General features: G+C 36.6%; 1 protein-coding gene and 1 long non-coding RNA gene across 22 annotated transcripts in view; one reads left to right on the top strand and one right to left on the bottom strand.

Annotated features, from left to right (window-relative positions):
• Positions 1–26,818, bottom strand: part of ADGRL2 (adhesion G protein-coupled receptor L2) — a 391,171-nt gene that overhangs the window by 90,842 nt on the left and 273,511 nt on the right. The window lies entirely within an intron of this gene.
• LOC137860626 (uncharacterized) lies at positions 8,331–18,414 on the top strand. 2 transcript variants are annotated; one of them, XR_011099107.1, is made up of 4 exons: positions 8,331–8,449; positions 16,111–16,210; positions 17,491–17,663; positions 18,282–18,414. It is a non-coding gene; the product is annotated as an uncharacterized lncRNA (long non-coding RNA). The 2 variants fall into 2 exon arrangements; XR_011099106.1 differs by having other exon boundaries at positions 16,111–16,223.

The following is a 26,818-nucleotide window of genomic DNA, read 5'->3' as shown; positions in this document are numbered from 1 at the left end:
TCATGTCCAACTATTCTCCTGTCCTTTCTCTTTGAATTTCCGTACTTCCCAAGCCTTTTTCAGACATGTTCTCACCAAGTCTAACCAACTCAGAACGATTTCAGACAACAGACTGGTGTCTAGCAGTACAGGCTCAAATTATAGAAGTCTCATTCACATGGCTACGAACAAACCTTCTGTATGCTACATGAAGTCATCGTTAGGGAGTACTGCAGTCATATGCTGGATTCTGGCCCTTTTTGTCTACAAGCTTGCACTTCTCCATAAGAAATCTCTTTGCTCTTCACTTGTATTGAGTCTTCCGAATGAATACACATTACCAAGCTTAAACTGAGCAAGCCAGACCCAGTACAGCCAATCATTTCTCAAAATTCAGGATACACTGGTAACTTCTTCACCAAAGTGTCACATAATTTGGTGCTATCTTGCAAGGTGCAGAGAAGAGTTCTAGTCAAGCAGTAAAATACAAAAGCTATGGAGAAGCAAGAGTGATCCTCCAGCCATGCTTCAATGCCATGTAGAAATTTAGAAGTGGCATTATCTACGATTGCTTTGGTTTTTGGACTGGATGAATCAGACAATTGTGGAAGGCCATGTGACACTTATCTTGCTGTGAAGACATAGTTGTTAATTCTCTGTGTGGTTCTAATTCTTATACCAAAAGACAGGCACACACATAAATATGTATTTATTTGCCATTATGCTAATTTTGTTAAAAAACATCAATAGTTGATCAGCTGAAAAATGTGTGCAATTTTGAAAGGCTTTTGAAAACATCCATGTCTGACTTGACCTTATGACCATTTTCTCCTTCAGGCAAGCCAATATTATAACCAGAACAACACAAGAGGATGAACATTGTTGGGGAGCTGCTCACTGTGCCTGTCATACCCCGTTAATGCAACTTTGATTTGCCTTTGTTCTGACAGTAGCAAACAGCTGCTTGTAAATGAGCCACAGTCCCTGGGCTGCCTCCCATTATTCCACACTTTTGTTTGACAAGGTCACTTGCTGTGGGGATTTTGGGGAGATAGAGTGTGCAGCCTATAGAATTAGAGTTAAACCACAGGCAACCCAGCTTGAATGCTCTTATTTTTTTTTTTTTCATAGTGCCAGCAAAGCAAGAATAACAAAGAGAAAATCTTTTGCTCTGTGAGCAAGTCAAACTTTTCTTTTTCCCAGTGTTGATTTCATAATCCTAAAACTATCTTATAAAAAGCAAGTCATGTTTCCATAAATCCCCTTTCATTCAAATCTTAACAGAATTTATATAAAAGATGTATTTAATTACAAAACAGGATTAACAAAAACAGATTAATATTTTTTTTTATCTATCGCTACAATTCATTATGAGACAACACAAAGCTATACAGCTAACAGCAACTCTGACAAATGCTGAAGAAATGCTAAGAAACAATCTGAAAGATTTATGCCAGTTTCCACAGGAAATTGATTTATTTTTGATAGGAACCGAGACAGACCAGTCTTCCAGAAAGACAAGCGTCTCATAAACAAATTATGGCTATGATAGCTGCCCATTTAAGGACTAGGAGACATTTCTTTGACTTGGAAGTTTTATAGTGGTGAATTAAACTGTAAAATCAGTATACAATGACATTAAGATACTATCTAGTGCTATCAAATCATCCTGAAACATTCATTTTCCATTTTGACCTGTGATCTTAAAGACAGTGAAAGCTGTCATTTAGGATAGCCTGTTTCTTTGTGACAATTGTTGCTTTTGAAGCCATGCAAAAACAAGGAATAGGTGGCAAATACTCAAAGGAATGGCTGGTACTATGGGAGGAGACAGCCAGTAGCAGTTTTCAACCACAAATGAATCACTGCAGAGTGCTTACAAAATTTGCCAGTGAAGAAAGAAGAGGTTCTAACTTTAGAAATGTTTTTCAGACTCTTCAAGAAGGGTCACTGAAAACAATGAATGGAAATCAGTCCAAAAACCCTCCACAGAAGCCAATTGTGCTATGCCAAAGGGACAGTCGCAATTGTTCAGATTTTTATCTCATCAGCTCAAAAAGTAGCTCAGCTCTTCCTGCTCTTAATTGTTTGTTTCCTAGTTTTTTGTTAAGCCACTGGAAGAAATAATGTTTTAATCACAAAGGCATCCACATTAAAAGAAAAAGGTATAGACATTACTGTAATCTTTGTTTTAACTTCCAAGGCATGCAGTGTTCTTAAAAGAAAAGCAAAGACTACTGTTAGGTACATAAGTTTACACATCTTCCCTGGACAGACTAGAAACTGGCTGAACTTAAAAGATTACATTTATAACCTCAGGATAGGTGGTTTTCTAGTCTCTACCCTCTTTCAGTTGCTTCAGCTTAAATCTCACTCTTCACCACAAATCCTTCAATAGCCACCTATGCGCAGACAAGTCTTTCCAAGTTTCTATTGGAAGGAGCTCCTCATTGTCAAATAGCAGTTACGAACTGCATAGTACGTGACATATCTGAAATATCTAACAGAATTACACTTGAATTATCAATTGCTAACAAGCAGTTAACAACAACAAAGTTTAACGATAATTCATGATGACAACACCCACTTCTCAGTAAAGTACACTGGAAACATTCTGGTAGTCGACTGCTGGAGTGCAGGACAGGAGGTTGTTAGCCTCATTTGTATTCAAAGGCAGGCAAATCACTAAAACTCATTTACATCCTTCCATCTTTCTTAGTGCATGTCAACAGCAGGTGGTCTATCGATACTACCTTTGAAATAAGTAGGTGGTTTAAATTGCCTTCAAATTTCAGTAAAAACCCTGAATTATAGAATAGACCTTGAGTCTTAACTTTTCTGTTTTCTTTGTGTGGGCTGTAATAGAACATGGGTAAGTACAGCACTTCCTCTGTTCATATATCAATCTACATTAAAAGATAAGTTTTATACTTAAACCTAGTCGACTTAACTTTGAATGTTAGCAACGACTTGCAGACATGACCACCTCAGCAAAGTGAATTACAGAAATTTCCAAAGGTATATGAGTAAAGCAAAAGAAAGGACTTCTGTGGATGATTTTTTTTTCTAAATGTATGCAGTTTTAGGATAAGCAGATGAAGACCGGCCCTTGAAACCTCTGATGTACGCGTTTAAGTTTTCCTGCTGCTAGACCATTGGAAACTACTACTTTGAATAGATTACTTTTGGTACACACTTCCAGGGACATATGTCTCCTATTTTTCTTTGTGGCACTGTGACTATTCCTAAAAGACAGTTTAAAAACACAAATGTCTGTTGTCAATCAGGACCAATTTCTGATGAAGTGAGAAGAAACACCGCCTGAGACAGGAATCAAGGACATCTTCATTCCCAAAAGAATACACAGCCAGCAGTAAGCAACATCACAAATGTGTTTATACAAAACCAGAATAGATTAAAGTAACTAAAACCAGCATTTGGTTGTTTTTCCTCTGTGATGTTCGCTTTCACATTCTGACAACTCCCTCAGAATTTCTGTGAAATTCAGTGTCCATCAAAATTAATACTTTGATGTCTGGCTTCAAACTTCTATAAAGAATGCTGTCTTTTGAAAGCAAACACAGAGGTCAGTAATAACTCCCCAGACTCTGCAGATTATAGTAAATTAGCTCCCACATTTTAGAGAATGGGCACAGAAAGCATGATACAATGTCCCAGTATCCCTGAAAGAAAAAGCTGGGGTCAGTCCCCACAAATCCATTGCAATATGAGAGCGCCTGTTTACTACTGCATCCATCCTCATTTAACTGTTAGAAAAATTGAACATGCACAATTCATTTACAGACTTAAAAAACATTTGATAGCTTGTAAATATACATTTTTGGTTGTACAGCGGGGATTTTTCGATGCAAAAAGAGGTCGGCATGCTGAAGATGCCCCCCACGGTATGAAACATAAGGGAGCACATACTTTACACGGAGTTAAAAGATTGTTTAAAGACCAGGACAGTCATTAAGCTGTATTTACTGTCTAGACAGGAATAGCTCCACCTAACCATTCCCAAAGGTTGTTAGCATTTCTAAAAATTAAGCAGCAGCAGGAAAAGGTTAAGATCAACTTACTAATTAAGTTACACTCACAGAAATCTGGAGAGGGGAAGGGAATGCAAGTCTGAATGACATCCCTGGGTTTGAGTATCAGTCCTCAAATACAGGTCTTCCTGCACGAAGGGAAGCCATAGGTCTGTGTGCAAGTTTGATCCCCAGTCACAGGACTGCACAAAAACCCTACGAGCTTGAGACAGACAAAAGAAACCCCTTGGAGTTTATCTAAATTACTGGTAGGCACAAGCACTGTTTTTAATTTTATTTCTGTGCTGTGAAACTGCTGGCTGCCTTGAAGCACGGTAAATGCATTCTCTGATCCTTTTTCCCTTTTGGTCTTAAAAGGTGGATTCAAGATAACTGCCAAACAATGAAGCATGCTCCACTCCTAAATTATGATGTTAATTTTAGGATAAAGGCAGAGATTTAGTTAACTTCCATGGTGCTTAGCAAGTCCCAACGGTACTTGATGGTAAAACAGAACTCCTCCACTACGCTCCACTGGCAGTAAATGAGATAAAAGATCTCGCCTGGTGACAAGCGTTCCTCATACATTCCTTTGCAAGTGGTGAGACAAGATTTTCCCATATATCCCTCAGACTCCCAGAATGGAGAGAAGCTCTTCTGCACTACAGGTTCGTGCGTAAATCTTAAAGAAAGCTCAGAGAGGTCCTTGGTTTCAATTGCCACACAGTGCTCCTACATATGATACGAAGTACCACTCGTGGTTTTTTACATACTGGGAATGAAGGTAGCCTGTTGATGCAATAATAATTGAATCCCAAGCCTGCATGAGCAAAGAATGCCATCCACGCCTTTGGATGTGGATGGATGTTTAATCCCTTTGCAGTGGATTAAACTGCATTTATAAATCTAAGTGTTTTGAATCACTTAAATTTAAATTGTTGTTTAATTCAAAGTTCAATAATTTAAATCATCAGAAAGAACCAGTATTTAGAGAATCAATTTATTCTTATTTAAATCTATTTGTATTATTAAAGAAAATGAAACTTGGTGATCGATACACAAACATATTGATAAGAATCGACTTAGACTGAATTTGCACTTCCATTTGCCACTTTCTATATATATCAGTGATGCTTTAGTTGAGGTTTTTATATTCTTCCTCTTTTGTTATACTAGAAAGGGAAAGTGAATCTTTTTTTCTTAATTAAATGAATATCAAATTCTTACTCTTAGTTGTACGTTGAACCTACATGGGAGAAAAAAATACTAATATTCAACCAAGTATGCACCTCCTCAGACGTTGTGTATTACTGACATTTAAATTAAACTATTTGCCTAACTTGTTTATATTACATATGGATATATTTAAAAAGCACATCATTTTCTGGAATGAAATACCAAATTGTTTGGTTTTGGCAACCAAGCCATCTAAAATGTTAAAACCACTTTAATCTCATCCTTTTATATCCAGAAATTTACTTAAAGATCAGAAGGAAAGAAAACTAAATATTTCCTGCTTTCATGTTTCTAGGTAATTTTAACTCTTTACAAATTTGTCTCGTAAGTCAAAAAAAATAAATGAATAAATGGAAATGAAATCACAAACTATTTCTGCAGAAGACAGCACTTATGCCTAAAGCTAGTTTAGCATCTCCCAAACTTTTGTTCCAGATCAATAATTTCACCACTCCTGTTTCTTAGATGCAAACTGGTAGCGCTTGAATGTTATGTGTGCAAACCAAAAAGTCCCTTAAGGGAACCACGGTATCCGGAAGCAGCACTGTGGTGTGCCTGGCCGCCCCTCCCTAGATTCTTCCCCCACACACTTTGGTTGTCTTCCTTCCTTCCCATCCACAGGGGAACTAATAAACCCAGCTCTGACTCCTAACATCACTACTTCACTACTGCTAAGCAGACACTAATGACATTTTTTCCCTTCTTTCTCCTGTTTCCCTGTGGGAAAGATTCATAATGATCTTTGCATATGGTACTGCCACTCTAAGTGGGGAGAAATAATAAACTCTGCAATTCCACCTCTTCTCTGCCCATCTCTCTGGGAGGGTAGATTAATGGTGAGCCTACATCTTCTCTCCACCTCCCTCAGATAAAAGGTTAATAAACCACTCAGCATTTGCTTTTCATGGAAATGATATGTGGGGATTAATTAGCATTTCCTAGGTAACACATTAATACCATTGTGAGTTCTCAATACCAGGTTGTTTCAGAGACCTATTATAAAATTTTAACCCAAAGGCAGTTGAGGATTCTTTCATTTTAGGGCTGAACAAATAAATTTTGGCTATGACTACAGATCTAACTTGGCCTAGAATTCAACACATACAGGGTACTGTCATTTGATCAGAAACATGACCAGGAGCTAAGTGGCCTAGTTAGAAGCGTTCACTTTTGCGATCACTGGCAACAGGCCTGTATGCTTTAAGACAATTTATCTTTGATCATGGTTGGAGGATACCTACCTACATCAGCATCAGGATATTCTACAGCTGCATCTTGCATAGTTTCTTGTACCCTCCATAAGCAAATTAGGTTCAACTGTTAGCAAAGTGTTGGACCACTATGCTGGGCCTTAATGGCCCTGTAGTTGGCTACACTGTAATAATACAACAAAACAGAAATGTTGTTCATTAGACAGGAATCCAAGTGTTTTATTTGTCCCTGTGCAAGTTACGGTGCAGTGACGGCTCAGAAGCCGGGGCTCACCCTCTTCCCCTATCGGCCCTGTTACTGCCCTGACCCTAGAGATTCCTCTCTGCATATTTGTGCTGTTTCAACAGGAGGGGCAGAGCCCCTTCAGCCTGGAGCTTAGGGTGGTCTCAGAAGGGATGGATGTTCATTTCTGTCAAGTGTAGAGGACACTCCAAGTTTTCAGTTCCTTGCACCTGCACTGAGGTATTTTTGTGCAAAGGTGGGAGATGGCACCAGCAGCAAGGACAGAACCACCCCTGATACATTCGTCTTTGAAAGAGGGCAACTGCAGGAACAAATGTGGAAGGAGGTGCCTAAAGTAGCCCTAAGTGCTCACTCCAAGTCAGAAAACAGAAAAAAAATATTTTTTTTCATTTCCCCTGTTTATTACTAAACAGGAAACCCCGTTTCTTACTGGCCAGCAGTAGGCAATTCTGGGTCAGACCCCAAGAAGCTTCAGATCCAATTCAAGGATAACACAAAGGTGAAAGGAGAATAACAATGGCAAGGGACCAACCACCTAACATTAAGAAGAAAAATGGATGTCTAAACTTCAGTTTCCATACCAACATTGCAAATGTCAAAAAGCCTTTCCAGAATTAGCTAGGACTTACTCATTAAAACTGTTATTTTTTAAAAAAGACAAAGATAGCTATATACATACATATGCTATAGAAAAGAAGGCAAAACTAAAAAATATGCTGAAAAAAAAAAAAACATTCTGTAATTTCATGTTTGTCTGACTTGATTATATTTCCAAGAAGGCATCATGTGGTTTTAGAGCAAGACATGTACCAAATTAATAAGAGTCCAAGACTCAAAACAGAAGCACAAGTAAGTACTACAAAATCAAAAATCCCCAAACTATAAGCAGTCTCTACTGTCTGAAACTGCAAATGCTTTGGAAGAAAATATTACTTAACTGAAACACAAACATCTATAAAAAAAGTATTCTTCTTCATCTGGTATTCATGCAAAACTTTTGCTCAAGTCTCCAAGCAGCAGTCCACAATTTTATTTTATTTTTTATCTTCCAGCACAAGAAACAAAAGGGGTGCCACTGGGGATAGGAGGAAGAAAATCTTGAAGAGCTGGCTCAGAGTAACTAAATACTTCAAATCTAAATTTTAGTCACTTCAACATGTTTGGAAGCGATGCAGCTTGGCAGAGAGCCATCCTCATCCCAACAAGTGTACCTCACCAGCTGGCATGACACAGACAAGAGCCCCCAACACCTCAGGAGGGAACAGCAAGGAACAGACCGGGTGAATTAATGTGGCACTCCAGGTTGCATGCCTGGGCAAAACTGTTTGTTCTTCAGCTCTGATTTCAAAATCAGTCAGCATTTATATTTTATTGTTTTACAGTTTGGCAAGATCAAGCACAGATCAGCTTATAAAATACTATATTGCTTTTCTTCAAGGTTCAGGGAGGGTAAGGAAGCATAGTAACGTTAAGTAGTTACACAGCTTGGCAGTTCTGGGCACACTCACGTTTTATGCAATATTATACTCTGGCAGCTGTTGAAGTTACTATGTAAACCAAGACAAATAAAATTGTGTAGCCAACATCAAAGTAAACCTTGTGTGAATTTGCAAGACAAGGCGGGGCCTGCTGAAATGCCACATATGGGCTACACTGGGAAGAGGGGGACAGGGAAGGATGTCTGCATGCCACGCACTCTGTGGGGACACAGCAGGCCTATGGGGCAAGGGTTGGTTGAGAACAACGGGGTAAGAAATTGTCACTTTGTTGGTGTTTTTTTTTTTTTTATGCTTATATGATTTTTTTTTTCTGCTTCTGGCCCTCATGTACATCACTAAACTAGTTTGGATTTAATATGCAGTTCCCTGGCATAGAGGCCTGTTTGTGCTAGTGCTCAGAGGCAGCTCTGGGTTGCCGGGGGGCTCTGCACGCAAAGCCTGTAGCTCTTTTGAGGTGAAATGTCTATTATAAAATTACAGAAATAGCTCAGAATCTATGAACGTCCATTACATGGGGTACAAAATCAATCCAACTGAGGGTTAAGAGGTGATTTTATGTGTAAGTACCTACAGGAGGGAGAAGCTCACTGGTAACTGTCCTCTTCAACACAGCAAGAGGAGGCAAAGGCAGAGATGGAAGCAAGCAAACACAAGACAAAGCCACAAGGTGCTCTGCTAGCAATAAACGATGTATTTAAGTAGTGAGGAACACTGTTCTCTGAACGTAGAAAGCAGTTGCTTCTGAAATTCTCTGAAATTCAAAGTCCACAAGGCAACATGCATTCATGACATATGCACATACAACAGGAATCCCTGGTCTTCCACCCAGGACAAGCAGGCCAAATAGTCAGCTTTATCCAGAATTTCAGAAGGTTACTTCTCAGGAAATGAACTTTAGACAGTCTAAAAGATTTCTGGTCAAATTTGTAGATTAAGTATCTTTCAATGCAATGATGGAAGCTATCATTTCCAATGACAAAATTGAAATAAAAAGAAAATAATGAATATCATTGGAATTACCCCTCCTTATGATAATTATTTAATATAAGAACTATTTTGTTTCAGTTTCTAGCTAGCACAAAGTAATATAAACACTTCTAGTGTCTTAACATGTGCCAATCTTTTTTCTTTTTTTTTAATGCATGCACGGGTATTTCAATTATTCATAAAAAGAAAGACAAATATAAATAAACTTTTGCTACTCTGTATTGAATTCACAATTATTCACAATAAGTGTGAATTCAGAGTTGATCAGTCTGAATAGAAAGCTTAGTGGCAAGTTATAACAGTGAAAATCCCTAAGTTAATGCAGTTGTTTTGTAAGATCCCAATTTATTTTCTAGCAACTATGACCCGCTACTTACAACAATGTGTTAGCAGATTACCCATTTCAATTGCTTATTAAAGCACAAGCAGGGTATCTCAAGTCTGTCATACAAAATCCTGGGGGTGCCTCTTTTGGTCTCTGGATAACACACACACATCCCAAATCATCAGTGCTACACTACCCTTTTAGTTGCATGGGGGTACCTTCTAGTTAATAGCCCAATTAATCATGAAGATGTACTTGAAAGGGAAGTTGAAATCTTGTTTGGATAATGAAGCAGAGATTATAGGATGCCTAAGAAGAAATTGTGCTGTACAAGCACAAATTGAACATGTTCATTATAGCGGTACAATACACTTACTAGAACTTAAAAAAAAATAATTGACAATCTTAATTATCATTTTACAAATTAACAACTTCAAGTAAAAATGGAAGTGGATAGATGAAGTGTTCTGAGAAATCTAATAGGGTCAAATTGTACGGTATTGAGAATCCACACAAATTAGTTTTTTATTTATAGTTATTAGTGCTACAAAAATGCCCCCCAAATGCCATCTTCTTTTACACATGGATTGGCCTGAAGATATTAAAAATTAAGAGGAAAACATCTAACCGAAGGTAGAACACATTTTATTATTCTTGACCTATGATAAGCCTGAATGTTAAGCCTAACAATCCATTCTACAGTCTCTCTTCAGAGTTTCACTCTACATTTAAAAAATATTTGAGTCCAGCCATGTGAGGTGCTGGATTTTTGTGATTTGGAGAAGGACGTGTACAAGCTCCCCCTGATGTTGTTCTCCCATGGAAGATGTTACATCCACATTACCTCTTCCACTATGATGAAAACTGCACAAATACAGTCAGAAATAGTCTTACATGAATTTGCAATCTGCATTTGCTTCCAAGCAAGTGATAGTTCTTTGCTTGTTCTTACTGCTTCCTTTTTTAAAGTAATTTTAAAAGCTATTCCTTGGATTCAGAATAGTAGAAACACTATCTATGTTCTCTGAATTTACTTTCAAATTTGAAAGTATATGTATTACAGTTACTTTAGTTACTCTAGTTACTATTATCTGTATTCCACTATTCTAGTTATTCCTGGAAAGAGGTAATATAATCATTAAAATGGAAGAGTATGGAGGATAAACTTTTTTCCTGCTCTGTAATTGTTCATTTATTTCCATGCCCTTGTTTGGCTGCGAGCAGTTCCAATCACATAAAAGTCTCGAGTTTCTAGAATTTGAAACATCCCTATCCCTCATTACTAACACACAAATACTGTTTTATACACATGGATCCCACTTTCAGAACTGCTGTGAGACTGATAAACATTAAACACCTTTTTCTTATGACCAAACGCAAGCCTACTGTAGCTTTTGCTGCATTATGCTACTGAGTAATCAAAAGACAATAGCTTAACTTTTTCCATGCCGTTATCCAATTTACAAATAAAGAGCATTAATAGAGATTACAGGAAAGCCTTAAAGTACCCAGCATTATACCTGTTTATGTTTCTGCTAGCTCTGACTATGTAAGTAGACATAGAAATCACTGCAGACACTGAATGCATATCAATTCTATGGTTTATATGTGTATTTTCAGACTCTCAGGAAAACAAAAGATACTTACACAAAGTGATGACAACGAACCTTAATAAGAGAAAGCTAGCACTGAATTAATGACTAGTGAAGTCACACCGATTAAACCTGTTCTCATTTTAAAAGGATTTGGTCTGAGATCTCTCACCTGCACGAAACAACTACCATGTTTTAATCTGATTACATTAATTTAATTTCAATTTATTTATTTATTGTTTAAGGAAACAAAACCATACAAAATGAGATCTGTAGAACTATTTAACAAAAAGGGTATGACTACTTAAATGGATACTAAATTCTGTGCTCACATATAGTCTTACAGAGGCTGGTGGGGTCTACTTTCATGGATAAGCACATCCTAAAGAGATTACAGCATCTTAGGCAAAAGGCTATTGAGTTACAGTGAGGATTAAATTACAAAATTTGGTAAGTGTGTAGAATCATATATCAGCACATCCACCAGTTTAGTTCAGGAGATGAATTACTAAAACTATGCAAGAAACTGAATAGCCTCTTATGACAGTTTGATGCATTATTGATTTTTTCCATTTTTATTTCCAAAACAAATTTCATTTAATTTTCATGATTTAATCCCCAGCAATTCAGGCAATTCACAGACTTTTTGGGTTGCTGAATTTCTTTGTTCAGAACACACTTAAGCAGCTGAGTGGAAAATTCAGCCATAACCATGCTTTTCCCTTCTAACTATTGTCAATTATTCTCCTATCCCGCTGACAAGAGTTACAACCAACTTAATTTTTATGTATTACAACTAAAGAAAATAGTTTTATGGGAAAACAGACGGTTATCAGTACTCCAGCATTCTGGGTTACTACTCTAAAAATAATTATTCCTTGGTTTAGCTTACCAGGAAGTCACCTATTTAATTTCTGCCCTTCTGTTTTAACAAAGGTTTCATAATGCAGTTTATGCCTTTTCATTTTAGTTGCTTACACAAGATATTTTAATACTAAAATAAAATGACCTATACTAGATCAGCCAAAAAGCTCGTTATTCATACTTCAGGCAAGCAAAGCAAAGAAGGTAACTTTTTTAAGCACTCACTCCTGTTAAATCTTAATAAGAAAAATAATATTCCTAGGATACTTGTACACTACAGGGTAATATGAAACAAAACAAACTATAATCATGAAGAATAACCAATTTAAGTATTTACAAAAATATGTCTCTTTATGGGAACTGTTCAAACATAACCCAAGAAAGAAACAACTTTATTCAGCCTCTGGGAACTTTTGCTAGACACATTGTTTTACATTTATATTAGATCATAAAACATAATTGATATTTTTAGAAAAACTGTTTAAATTAGATGAAGAAAAGCTGCTTCAGCAGTAACTTCAAGCTGGTCAGCCAGAATGCAATAGTGTCAATTTGATATTTGTTTAAAATTTGGAAAAAGAAGAGTGTTTCATAGAAATAAAACTGAGCTACGAGAAGCAGTGAAACTACCACAATAAGCACAGTAACTGTTATTCCTTTCCTGTAAGAATATAAAGTTATGTGGATTTTAAGACAGACAAAGAAAATCTGACAGAAGCGTGATATTTTCTGACTGCTAAGAGAACATACTGCAAAATATATTTTACCAGTCAATGTGGCCTAAGGGGCTACAGAGTGTACAATAATCAAGGCAGCATAATATCCCAGAAGAATTTGGAATCCAAAGATTTCCTTTTACCTGTAATAAACTATTGTTCAGTTCATTCAATACTGGAATATTCTGCTTGGGTCAATGATGGCAGTTCAGGCAAACAAAAGAAGTCTTTATGCTCCATCTAGACACTGCAAGGTGCTTATTCAATTTCTTCTGCATCAGGGGCACTGTTCCTTACCTAATATGTATACATTTGCTGAGTGTTATTCAGCTTTTGTTGCTTCTGACCCTCACTTGGCATTTAATTCCCAGTCCACCAGGGTATTCATGCTTGATGGCACTGATGCACATGCTGAATGCTTTATTTATTTAATGGTACAGGGAATGAAGCTATAAACTGTATTAGACAATATCCTGTTTAAAGATGCCAATGGTCGGTGTCACAGCTTTACTGACCCACATCTACAGCAGTGAATATGTCATTGGAATTTAGAGGATGGTATATAATGATTACAGATCATTACAGATTTTCCCTTCCTGCAGTAAGGAAAGAATAAGGTTTCAATGCAAAACCCCATTAAACATTTTTCAGGAATATCATTAGAGTATTGAAAATGTTGTGCATGTTTTTACGTTCCCTATTTCTCAAAGATGCACATTAATCTTCACTATTAGCAGTGAAGAATTTTTCCTCCAAATACTTAAGACCATCATAAAAGCTGTTGATATTACAGTGAAATTTAAGACAAAACCCTGTGTAACTATGCAGGATTATTTTAAAGCACGGTGCTCTGTGCCTGAGGGAGTGGCAAGTAAACAATTCATATACAATTGGTGACTAGTGAGGAAAAAAGATGACCTTTCGTCATTTGAACAACTTTGTTGTTTATTATGACAATATAAGCAACTTCATCTACAGTGCTACAGTATGGTCTTTTCACTAGGCGACGGTAAGGTTTTCAAAACAGAAAACCTAATAAATAGTATTTAAATATTCCCTCAAATGGTTGATTATGTAAAACCTACAAAACAATATTTGACTAGAATGTAATGAAAGTGACCAACACAGATGCGACCTATTGAAATCTCCCCATCTGAAAATACTGACTGAAGGGAAATAGCACACAAACGCTAATAGGCAACAACAGCAGTATTTTAGAGGAACTTAAATTATTCTGGAAGCCTGGGACCTAAGATCCATAACAGCCTATATCATCCGTTGTTTTTAATTATGTCTTTTAAAAAAGGTCCCCTGCTGTGCTTCTGAAATACTAAATGGCCTCCACAGCTACATGGCATAACTCATTCTAATTCATGATTACAAGATGGTATTTTCAGACTATTCCCTCTTTCCCAGCAACTACTTAAATGAAAAAAAAAAAAAAATCATTTTGTCTTATTTCCTACTTAAGCCATCCATAAAAAGGCATAAAAATTGAAATGCAATAAATGCCAAGTCAGAGTATATAACATTTAAACTATGTTGCTGTAGATTTCCAGTGTAAAAGAAATGTTAAAAATATAAGCATTCTGATTTTTAATATTTGTTTTTAGAAAAACAAAAAGAGAGAGAGATTGTAAAAGCTTCATTTTCAAGCAGGAGGGTGTAAACTACGATTTGGTTCCAATTTTTATTCTTCTGTGTTTTACTGATTTCTGCAGTATAAATTAAATTTCCTGACTGTATTTCCACCTTCGAATTCTAAAAGCTGATATATATATTTACCCTATAAGCTGTGGCTTTAACTGCTACTTTTAAGAAGGTTATCCTCTTAAGCTTCCAGGACAAAACATACTGGAAGAAACACTTAAAGGAAAAGATTCAACCACTCTGTACGATCTGTCCTCTGCAGGATTACTCCCGTAAACACTGATAGCCTTTTTCTTTCTTTATTCTTCCTATTCCTAGAACACTACTGTTTTGTTTTGTTTTTAAAGTATACCGGCATTAAGAACTGCATCATTTGCATAGCAGAATTACCATTGTTATCTCCCTGAGAAAAGAAGAACAAGGTAATGGAAAGGGGAACAGAATAACAGACCGCTTGCGGTCATAAGGACTAAGCCTTAAACAAAGAGAGAATACAGAGTATTCATGAATTTGCAACTAGTCAAAATGTGCCAAGTACTGCACTTCCTTTCTGTAAGCTCTTTTGTGCCACATGTAAGCAAAAGTCAAACTAACCCTGAAAGAAGCTGTATCTGATTTTCTGGACAGTTTCTCTGATAGGATGTAGCTTGGGCTCTTTTTTATCTGGAATAATGCTTGACAGCTGCATCCCCCAAGCACTTGCTCTGATACAACGTCCCAAGATGGGTGAAGCATGTATAACAAAATGAAACTTAAAGCAAGACAGCCAAGTCAGACTAAATCCCTATTTCATCGAGTCCTTCCTTGACTGAAAGACTGTCTCTTGGTAACTTACAGAGAAACCGGCAGGTCTGGGGTGGGGGGGGGGTGGAATATAGCATCATTCCTAGCCTTTTTTTTTTTTTTTTTTTAATATTGATTTTGAACAGCGCATTAGAAAGAAGGATGACAGAATCAATAGAATTTAAGATGCTCTTGTAATCTGGTTTTAACATCATAGTAACACCTCTAATCAAAGACGTGGAACCCTTTGTGGCATTTTGACATCTACATCTATCATGCGGATATGGCTTTTATTGAGCTGAATTAACAACTTCAGTCAAATAATTAAAATCCAGCTGCCCAAAATGTCAGAGTAAGAGTAGTTTAACACTTTATCATTCTTGTAAAAGTGTAATTTCAATCTGTGCATTATGCCAGCTGTTTTGTGGGTTTACAATAAAAGTAATCAAGAAATAGAACAGAAAAAGAAATCGTAGAACAGCAAAAGAAATAACATTACAGTAGCCTGCCACATGTTGAAATTAGCACCAATTTTACTCCATGGAAATTAAATCCACCTATAAAAACTGATAATACCTCAAAACTATAAGCAGGGGAATACTTAAAAAATCAAATCCAACCTGGGTTCTATTTTTCTCCTTAAATAAAAAGGGTCATAAAAATCTCTTATTTCCTCCCAAAAGTGGGAGTAAAAATATCATGGGTTCTATCCTTCAATTTGTCTTTTCATATCCTGCTGCACTGGGAAAATCCAATTCCCCAAGTACAAACTGAGTTTAAGAAGACCAAGGCTGTGTTTTCAAATGGCATAGAAAAGTATTGTCACACACACACACACACAAAGATACTTCATCTGTTCATCTTTTATTTTTGCTTTCTACCCCAGTTTGGGCTAGGTGGCTGGGTTTTTTTGTTGTTTGGTTGTGGCATTTTGTTTTTGCTTGTTTCTTGTTTGGTTGGTTAGTTGGTTGCTTTGGGTTGTTTTTTTTGCAGTGCAAATGCATCAACCATGCTGCAGAACTGATCAGGGTTCAGGCCACAGACCACATTTCTGCAGGTACGGGCAAAATAAAGTTGGAAACAAGGCCCAAAGGTAGGCAAGAAAGGTAGGACTGCTTTTTTACGTGGTCATGCTGGCTTATTTTAATAACAAATGAGTATCTCAGTTTTCTATTACTCTCAGCAGTAGAAGGATTTGTTGATTTAATTAATAATAATTTAACTACATGCAAAACAATAAGAATTGATAATTCCCTGCAATAGAGATTCCTTTGCCTTTCCCTTCTGTTGTGATTGGTACTGGTGTACAAGACCACTTACAGTAACAGACATGACCTTTTCAAAATGAAAGAGTAAGTGTGAGACAGGGAAGGGAAAAGAGATGAAAGATGATGCCACTGCTGCAGTCATTTTATGTTAAAGACTGCTTATATGTGTAATTCATACTGCTGAAGTCAGAATAATTTGAGAGCTTAGTTTTTAGCAGCATGTATAAATGGTGTCTTCACTGAAATGCTGGTAAGGTGTATACAATTATGTCAAAATTAAAATAACAATTTAAAATATTTTAATTTTTAAGTATTATGTACCTCAGTGACTATTTTCATTACTATCTTGATGTCAATTCTTTTGAGTTTTTCTGATACATATCTTTGTTTCATCCAGATTCTCTCTTTACAAACTTCATTAGCAAGAGAAATTCAATTTACTTACAGATGTAAAAAAAAAAAAAAAAAATCAGTCATATCTCTGATTCTTTTTTCTTTTCACTGTCAAATTTCTTAAATTTTAAAATGCAGAGTAGGTATTTCAAATTATGCAACTTGTACCACAGCAGTAGAGACCCTACAGCAAAATATTTTCAAAGGACCAAGCACTGTCCCCAAATGCACAGCATGGCTTCTTATTTATTTCAATGAGAGTCTTAAACAGGCAAACAAAAGGAAAAAATAATAAACACCTGTGGAATGGATCAAACAGTAAGAAAAAAGAAATACCTATAATCTGAAATGCTTGTTGTGGGAAGGTATACTGACACACTTCTCGCCTCTGCAACACGGACAGTAATGAGACAACTGAGTTCCTTCATATTTCAACAATGCTAGCTATGCCTATGTCTGCAGTTAGAATTTCTGGCAAGAAATTTTCATTCTTGTGACGAAGATCCAAGTCCCAACAAGCACCTAGGCTGATAGATCTGAGATAACTCACAGATCAAGTTTCTAGGATAAATTAATGCATACCTCTAGTACTCACTTGCATTAAGAAAATCTGGAAAGTGCTGTTTCTATTGGCAAGGAAATATAGTATGAAGGTGGGAGGGAGAGACTACCAGCTGAACTAATCTGCAGGCTCAACTTCAAACCCTTCTAGAAATCTACAATCTACTGAAGAAAAGGGGGGAAAAAAAAAGACACATGAACTAAAGAATTCTCTCTTATCCTGACTGGCCACTAAATCAACATTGACTTGAATGCCTTGATACTTGTGGAAGATTAAGAATTGCCCCAAAGGGAAACGCTGCAAAAGAAAAGGATTAACAAAAGGCAAGTTCTAAAAACTTTTTTTTTTTTTTTGGTCAATCCAGAAATAGAGATCAACAGCTGTCGGCAAAATTAGAAAGAAAATGAAACTCCTTAAGATGATAAGGAGCTGAGAGGGTTCAGATCTCTCATGAGATTATTATGGCTAACAACCTAATAGTTGTTCAGAGAGATGCAAGATACGTGTTACCATTTCTAACCCCTTACAGAAACAACAATTCTGACTAACTACATGTAGAAAATAGATTACAGGCAAATATTGTACTTGTAGTGTTAATTTGGTTGTTTTTAATCTAAAAATACACCATGTTTACATCGCTGAATGTTTTTAGTTTGAATTGGTGTTTGTTTTTGTTTGTTTGTTTTTCATTGATCCCATTCAAGCACATCACTGGGGAGAAACCTAAAGTGGGCCACTATGGGTTTTTCTCCCTTAGACACCTTTCATATATTCTCAACCTCACAAAAATTAACGAGAAAAATAGTATTTGGTTTTCATCATTTTAGTCGTCCGTATGAGAAACTGCATTTATTCATAACAAATTTCTCTTGACATAATTGTTTGGACTGAAAGGTTGCAGCTTCTCCTGCGTAAGAAGTATTTTTCCTCCCACCCTGCAGGAATGTCTTGCTTGCTGCTATCTGCTTCTCAGGGATCACCTGAGAACAGGAACACCTCGCTGCCAGCAGGACATCAGCCAGAGGAGCATCTTCCTCCTGCCAGACTCTTCACAACACTGATTGCCACACTGACACTAGCAACTTAGTGCTTCTCACAAAAAAGTGCTTTTTTTTGTTGTTGTTGTTTTGTTTTTTAACGGTGAGCAGCATAAAAGACTCACATTCTTGATTACAAAACTGAGAACAGCTAAGAAAAATGTAAGGTATGAAAGCAAAATTCTGGAGCTTGCTTCCCAAGGAAATTCTTCCTAGCTCTTGCACTGTCTTGGTTCATTTAGCAGGTTTTCGAGCTCCTCCTCTATCCACAGCTAGCTTGCTTCAGAGAGTTACTTGAAGCTACATTTCCTCTGTTCTTTTGTTAAAGATGGAGTCCCTCCAGGGCTGCTCAGAGCACTTGCTCAGGGCTACCTTCCTCTCCCTTCGATCAAAGTCGAATATCTTAGCATCCTATCAGGCACATTGTCCTTTCATTGTTGCCAGTACTAGTCATACCAAACACGGCTGTGAAAATTTGATATTTTTCGCCGGTGCTGTCTGGAGTTAAAATTAAAAAATAAAAAAGCAATTAAGTAGGATGCCACTCCCCTTGCACTAGGGAATCAGGTTTCACTCAAAGGAGGTTCAAGAGTTACTATGATGTACAACTCAAATTGTAAGTCTTACATATTTAGAAGTATTCAGCATATACAAAGCTTACTTATTACTTAATTACTAAATTTATTTTTTTTAGCATTGTATTGAGGTCACATGTAACACAAGTAATATAGCTAACATCTACAATGCCTTTTCCAGATTATCATCCATTACTATTTTCTATCAGTTTAGGACTCTTGTCACCACAAAATGCAGTTCCCTCCAGCTGAATCTTAAGCAAAAACATCAAACATGACAGATCTGTATTTCTGGTACTGCTGTAGCAATCTAATTTCTTTGTTCAGATTCAGATCCGTTAATCTTCACTAACAGAAAATACAAATGTTAAGATGTCAGAGAATACAGTCCACATTTCTTAAAATAACAAGATTAAAAAATATATTTTAAATACTTCCTGCACAGCCCAAAGGAATATTTTGCCTTGTGTGTGCACCTAGCCTCTTCTGCACAGTACCAGCAACCTGTACAGAAGAAATGTCCTGCCTTGGGACCAGCAGCTTGCCAAATAACTAATGGAATCATAAAATATTTTTGAACAGTGACAACTATATTTAGAAATGAAACTGAAATGCACAATAACATGTTCAAATACTTTGTGGTTATTTATATAACAAGGCAAATAAAACATTGACAACAGGAAATATCAGTATGACGAAAGCAATGGAAGCATTTATTTCTATAGCTCAACCTATCTCCCTATATGTTTTTATGTATACATGTTCTTCAACAATAGCGTGTGATGTATTCAAGGTTATAAAGCTGATCAAAACAAAACATTCGTTCTAGCGAAAAAGCTTAGAAATAAACAAAACTATATTTCAAATAATTATTACATTGTAGTCATAACAGAGTACAGTACTAAAGACCAATAGTATATTTGAATTACAGGATATAGAAATTGAATTTTCTTAATATGCTACATTGAAATTCTGATTGTTTTTAGTCATTTTAAGAATTTAACTTATGGTATCATAAATATAACTCTTAAAATCACTCCTGTTTTTTTTTTTCAGAGAAAGTATTTCACCAAGTGTAGTTCCCATTTGTTTTGTTTAAAAGTGCTTTTTTCTATTGTGAGATTTGGAAGGGAGTGAAAAAACACGCTTTTCACGAAACTGTCCAGTTTTCTCTAAATTCAGTGTGCTTCTACATGATCAATCCCAGCTGAGCTCATAAATCTCACAGTGAAACTTATGAAACATCTACAATAAATATCAGAAAGACAAGAAATGGCTGATCTGACTTTTCACTCAGGCCATTACAGGATGAAAAGATCAGTTTCCCAGATGTCTATTCATGCCTGGACTGGGGAACCTATTATAATGAAAATCAGAGTTAAAAGGTCTGGGGCCTTACCTGGCCTGAAGGTATTCTCTGAAAATCCTGTTTTTCCTAGTCTAAGAGTCACCTACTGAAGTGACCCCTTGAACAAAGTAAATGAGTTCTTCACAGGCCTGAAATAAATTCCTAGGTGCGAGATGCTATTTGGTTTTCAATGTTTATTCATTTCCTTTTTTTTTTTTTTTAAATGTACTTCTGCAAAAAGAAGACATGGAAAATGCCACTATCATACTCTCCTGATTCTAGTTACCTAAAATGCAGATAAAATGGCTAATGGCATCCATACACGTATTTTGGTAACACCTAAGAATATACAGTGTGAATCTACAATGAAGTCATTGCCTTCATCTCCAAGCATATCACCATTTTTAAAAATACCTGGTTCTTGGGACAGAAAAAACAAGCTTTGCAGTAACCGGGACATGAAAGACAGATTAAGGAAATAGATTCAGAGTTAATTTAATCCAGCACAAAACTAGTCTGCCATACGAAGGTGGAGCCTTACATTTTCCATGTCCTCATCATCACCCAGCCCCTCAGCCTATCCCCGCGGCCCAGGGCTCACACTGCAGGCTGAGAAGTGGGTCAGAACCAGGAGCCAGCCTTGGATACACGGGTTGTGTCCCCAGCACACATGAAGCAAACTGACCAGGGCTGCTGTTGCATTTCAAGTAAATTCCATTGTTCAGGAATTAGCCAGATGATTCTATCTCCATAATCAGATTAAGATTTAAATTAGAGTTAATTGATTGAAAAAATTCTTTGAAAAGTTAATTGTTCTCAGAGCTTGCTGAATTGCTGCCTACAAACTCAGAGACAGAAAACAATACAGATTAAGCACATGGAGAAAGTTTAAATTAATTTTAGGAAGCTGGATCCAATTATCATGAATATTTATTTTACATTAGATTGGCACGAACAGACACATGCACTGCCAATAGCTTAGATATATAAAGAGAAGAGAAAGAGATCTAAGCCATTACATCAAAACCCATACGCTAGTTTTTAAGGCTGATTTCAACTGCGTAACTGCACACTCAAGTATTGTTTGAGATTAATTCCTTTTAGGACTACAGATTCAGAATAGTTTCCCACCTAGAAAAAGATTTTTTTATATATATATTTTTTACTATCCTTTTTAGTACCTGCTGAGTTTTTAGTCAAAACTGTTCATCTATGAATATGTATTTTATGCAACAGATGCCAGAGGAAATCGCCTGACATTAAGTGAATTAATTTATTTTTAAAATAATGCTTCCTTTAACATCCTTAGTTTGAGGAAAAGACCTCTGGATGCTCATCAGGGTTCCAGTGTTTACTCCCTCTGTAATTTAGGGCAAGTAACTTGACCTTTCAATCCATGATTTATTCACCTACAAAATGGAGAAATATTAACAAAACAGCACACAAGTCAACCTTTCATAAAATGTTCTGAAGACACACACCATGCAGTGGAGAGCTGTGATACATTTTTCTCAAAACTTTCCAAGGCTTTCAAGAGACTTTGGTTTATTATTTTTTTTCCCTTTTTAAAATATTCTGACATTTTTGCTTTTCTAATTAGGAAATATACTTAGAAGCAGGTTGCTAATACAAAACCAGGCTTTAGTAGGGGGAATATACCACTCAGCAGATGGAAGTATCTGTCCTTTCTGTTATCAAAGTTGTATTTGTAACTTATGCAGAAGACATTAGAAAAGCAAGGAAGAGGAATACACACCCTAATGGGTTGGTAGAGGTTCAAGGTGAGCAAGCACAGAAAGACTACCATGCTCCAAGTTCCCATGCAGATAACCTGCTCAGTTAGCTGCACATGGTAGGGTTCACCCCTACAGAAAGCCTGATCCCACAGAAAGGTGTCCCTGCCGAATCCCCAAACACCTCCCCAAGATGAGCGGCAGCACCAGTGCAGGTGTAGCAGGGGATGTATGTATCTGGGACGGGAGTGACAGAGACAATGTTTAATTCAGGATAACCTGTGCACTAAATCAGTCTAACCTCGGCTTGAGTGACTATTCTTCCTAATCTAAACAAAAGGCAGAAAGAAATGCATCAATTTATGAGGAAGCATTTCTCAGTCAAGCGAGAATTCTTATCAAGGAACTCTATTTTTATTTGTTTTTTTTCTAAGATTTTTAAAGAACCTAATTCTCCCTGATTGAAATGGAAGCTAGGCACCTAACGCATTGAGAACTACACCAATAATTGTCAGCCTTTCCTCGTACTCGAGTTATTAGCTTAAGCAGTTTTACTCCTACTCAAAGTGATAATGAAATAGCAATTTTTCCAGCTGTTGAAACACAACCTTTTTGTTTTCTCTCAGTAACACTGCAAACCAAAAAGGTTACAGAAGAAGTGAAAGAGAGGAAAAGAGAAATATAGATTTGTTTCCACAGAATTAACCTTGGAAATCACCTCAGATCCTTTAAAAATGCACTTCAGGACTGACAGAAATGTTTTTTGAATACACTTAAGATCTCTTTGTTTTTAAACAAAATGATCATATAGCAGCACAAACTCAACGTGCGTACATCAAAAGATTATAGGAGTCATTTTCACGCTAGTGGGAAAAAAAATCCTCTATTTTTCCTAGATGCTGTCGTTATTGATTAACTATGTATTTTAGCATTTATTAACTCTTTGTATTCTGTTGTAAAGAGTGCATCATCAGTAACTAAATTTTCATCATCAGGAATCCAAATTCTGGTCTGAGTTTTTCAATTCAAATGAAAGTGGTTTGTTTTTTTGTTGTTTTTTTTTTTTCCTGTTTTTTTTTTTGTTTTGTTTTTGTTTGTTTGTTTGTTTGTTGTTTTTGTGTGTGCATGTTTTTTTAATTTTATTTTTTATTTTATTAACTTGCAAACTATACACAAGTAGTAAAGTGAGCACAAAGGTGCAGCTACTAAAAAATCTTCTGGGGTATGCATATGTAAGAAATGCTCATGAATTTTGGACTGCACAGAATGCCTGAGAATGAAAACTGTAACTCCTCTGAGAAGTGCAGAAAAACGCAAGGAGAAATCGTAAAGAAACAGATGTTGCACTTGCTCATGGTAAGAAATTTATCTGTTCTATAAACATCATTCAGGAAATCTAAAAGGGCAATTGGATGACATCAACATTTCTGAAGTTTCTTTGGATGCATTTTAATAAATATCAGGTAAAGGGAGACATAATTTAGCTGTCTGAATGACTGGATTATGAATTAGAAGTCTCCTTCTACCATTCCATACCCGAATCAGTCATATTAAGCATAAGACTGAAATGAATTCTTAAAGATTGAAAAAATATTATCAGTTCTGCTAGTGATTAAGTCTAGCCCAAAAAAGAGCATGTAAGGCAAATGCTTCAGAAAGCCTGCCCCTTTGTATAAATGACAGATGAAAGTGGCATTAGTAAAATTATATAATCTTGTTAAACTGGATCCTGGAAAAGGATTACTGAGAGGCAATTTAGACTCTACCACTTCCTTAAAGCACGACTTTTTATTTATTTTAATTTGCAGGTCCTTGCCAAACTCTTACTAGTATGTACATACTTTCCCTTCTTGTGAAATCACAAGACAGAATAATTAAGGTGTGTTTTATATATATATATTTAAAAAAACATACATTTTTTTCTTAGAGTCTTCAGTTTTTCACACTGACATTTTATAAAGAGAAAAATTCTCTCAGATTTGTCTCAGTTTTTCACTGAAGACTTAAAAAAAAAAATGCAGATGGATGGAGATTTCTTACATGTTGTGCACACTGCACGGTCACCACAGGTCCACCTGCAATCCTGCACTGTCCAGATAGGTGTTCTCAAAAACACCTGGGTAAGCTGTTTGCCCAAGGACTATGTACTGGAGACAAGAGATAATTAGCAAACGAAACTATTCCTAGCACTCTTCCTTCAACATTAAGTGCAGAGCTGCAGCAGCAAGCTGGCACCTGGGAAAGGGAAACGCTAGATGTGATCATTTCAATTTACACATTCAGCACTACATCCCATATGCTTGTCAATGGGAAAGTGTCAGTGATAACAGAGATACCCTACGAAAATGCTCTGCTGAAATGCTGACATGAAGTTTTTATGTATGAAGCAGACCTTCTCCTCTGGACCATCTGTAATTCCCTCCTTTTCTCATGGGGCATGTGTTAGCCATAAAATCATTTCATTAAAAAATAAAAATAAAATTAAGTTTGATTTTAAAAGAGAAAATTATAAGCCTTTAAACATCCATAAACTAAGAATATATACCCAAGTATAATTCAAATAAACAAGAAGAAAACTCTGCTGAGCAGTAAAGGTTTACTGCCATTAGATATAACAAAATTTATAACTGTATTCCAAAATTAAAGAAAAGTATCTGGCACTATGATTCTATAACTATATAAAGTTAACCGAACTGCAGCAAAATATGAACTCGTCTCTGACTGTGGTATATTTTTCCACGCCAATGTTCTGTACACATTAAAACTCACAGGTGTTTTTCCAAAACTTTTTCCTATGATTTCATAATGAGAAATTCTTTAAGTCTAACAAAAGTAGGAAGCCTGTGAAATAAATGACGTGTTTGCTGAATTAGAGAACCGTCTAAGGATAAAGAAGACAATGCAGAGAAGTTAAATTATTTCCTCTGCACAGATGATGTTTGTGAGGTGGCAAAGTCTGAAAAGTTTGATGGATGAAACAGGATGACCAAATTTACAAGGCAATGGTGTTGCTCAGCATACTCCTTAAATGATCTGAAAATAGGGTGAGAAGAGAGAGATGGAGAACCCTCCTCCATGATCATTTCCTCTAAAAATAGTCTACAAAATAACAGAGTTTTACGACCACAGTAATGCACTCAAAAACCTGAAGATATAACTTAGGATATAAAAAAAGTATTTAACTGAGCAATGAGTCAGGATAAATCTGCTACGATTCACTGACAGTGGATAATTAAGGAACATTCCCTCTAAGTAGGCTACTTGGTGCATTTTTACTATTTTGGCACCTTCCTCTGAAACTTTCCATACTGACTACCAGAGAAGGAAAACAAATCTCAACCAGAAGCACCAAGATACAATGAAACAATTTACAGTTACTATAAAAACGCTAGCAATCTTAAATCTAAAGTACGTTTGAAAGGACTAGCTTATCTGGGAAATGAGTCCTCTGGAAAGATCTTGTTTTCCTCTTCAGAGCAGAGATGAGATGAAGCTCTGTTGAAATCTACCTAACCACACCCTTATTAAGCCAAAAGACAATCTTCATATTTGCACTTTTAAACACTTGCCGACAAATTGGAATACCCTTTGCCATCTTCATAATTCAATGAAGGAGATTCAGGCTCTAGATACTCCAACTTTAGATGACAGAGACCGACAAAGTCAACTTGGTCAAATCAGTACCAGTCTGTAACAAAAACTGACGCATTTTAGATCTGCTTCTCCTCCTAAAAACAACATGCCCGTTCATATGCACTGTGGTTTCCCAAGCCCCAGCTGACACACACATCTCTTGATCTGAAGCACTGTAACAGTTCTTTGATGATCAGGGAGGGAAACACCTTCCTCAAAGAAGGACCAAGCAACTTCTGCCAGTCTTGCTCTCCATATCATCCCACCCCTGGACCGTCACATGTGCCAGAGCCAGCACAAGGGAAGGTGGTGAGAGAGGAACCAAATATCCCAAATATCCCATCCCAAACCAGACGAAGACATTGCAGAACAGTACTCCCTGCTAACCCCATAGATAGGTCGCACCCCGAGGAGCGGCTGTGCCCAACCTGTGTGATGGCAGCTGACAGGGAGGTGCAGATGTCCTCCTGCCCAGCTGCCTTGCCCTTGAGGGTCTTCCAAAGGCGCACTACCTACTGCAAACATCTTCTGGTAATTAAATCTTAATACTTTTGCTTTGGAAAGCAAACACCTGACACAGAGAAGCTGTGCACATCTCCACATGCTCCAGAGACTTTCCTAAATAACTTGTCAGCAGTACTAATTGAAAGTGTGTGGTGTTAATATGTTAACATCAGACATATGAGCAGAAATACGTATTTTCTACAGAAAACTGGAATTTTCTGGGGGGGATGGAAGATACGTGCATGGAACTGTTACCATGTGAAAACATTTTTTTCTTCCTTTTACAAAAATTATTTGGGATCTAGTTTAGCAATTTGTTACACATGCTAGCCATATGCTTCATATGCTTTTTTTTTTTTTTCCTTAAAGAGCATCAAAGCCTTACTTTGACCTCATTAGAGCTACTTCAAGTTCTGATCTCCTAAACACAATGTAGACAGAAATCAACTGCAGTGCTTCTCTGAAAGTCTCTGAATGTAAGATCTTGGTGTACATTAAAATGACACAGGAAAATCTGACTGCTTTAACAATGGACTTAGCAGTTTAGGTTTCAGACATGCCATTGTCTTGTCTATTCTCCTGAGTCAGCAGAATAAGCATTTTTGTAGCCTTTAATACAAAACCAAACAGGCGAGTGTGAAAAATCCG

The sequence above is a fragment of the Anas acuta genome, chromosome 8, assembly GCF_963932015.1.
Source record: "Anas acuta chromosome 8, bAnaAcu1.1, whole genome shotgun sequence".
NCBI lineage: Eukaryota > Metazoa > Chordata > Aves > Anseriformes > Anatidae > Anas > Anas acuta.
This window is presented reverse-complemented; position numbering and strand designations above follow the sequence as displayed.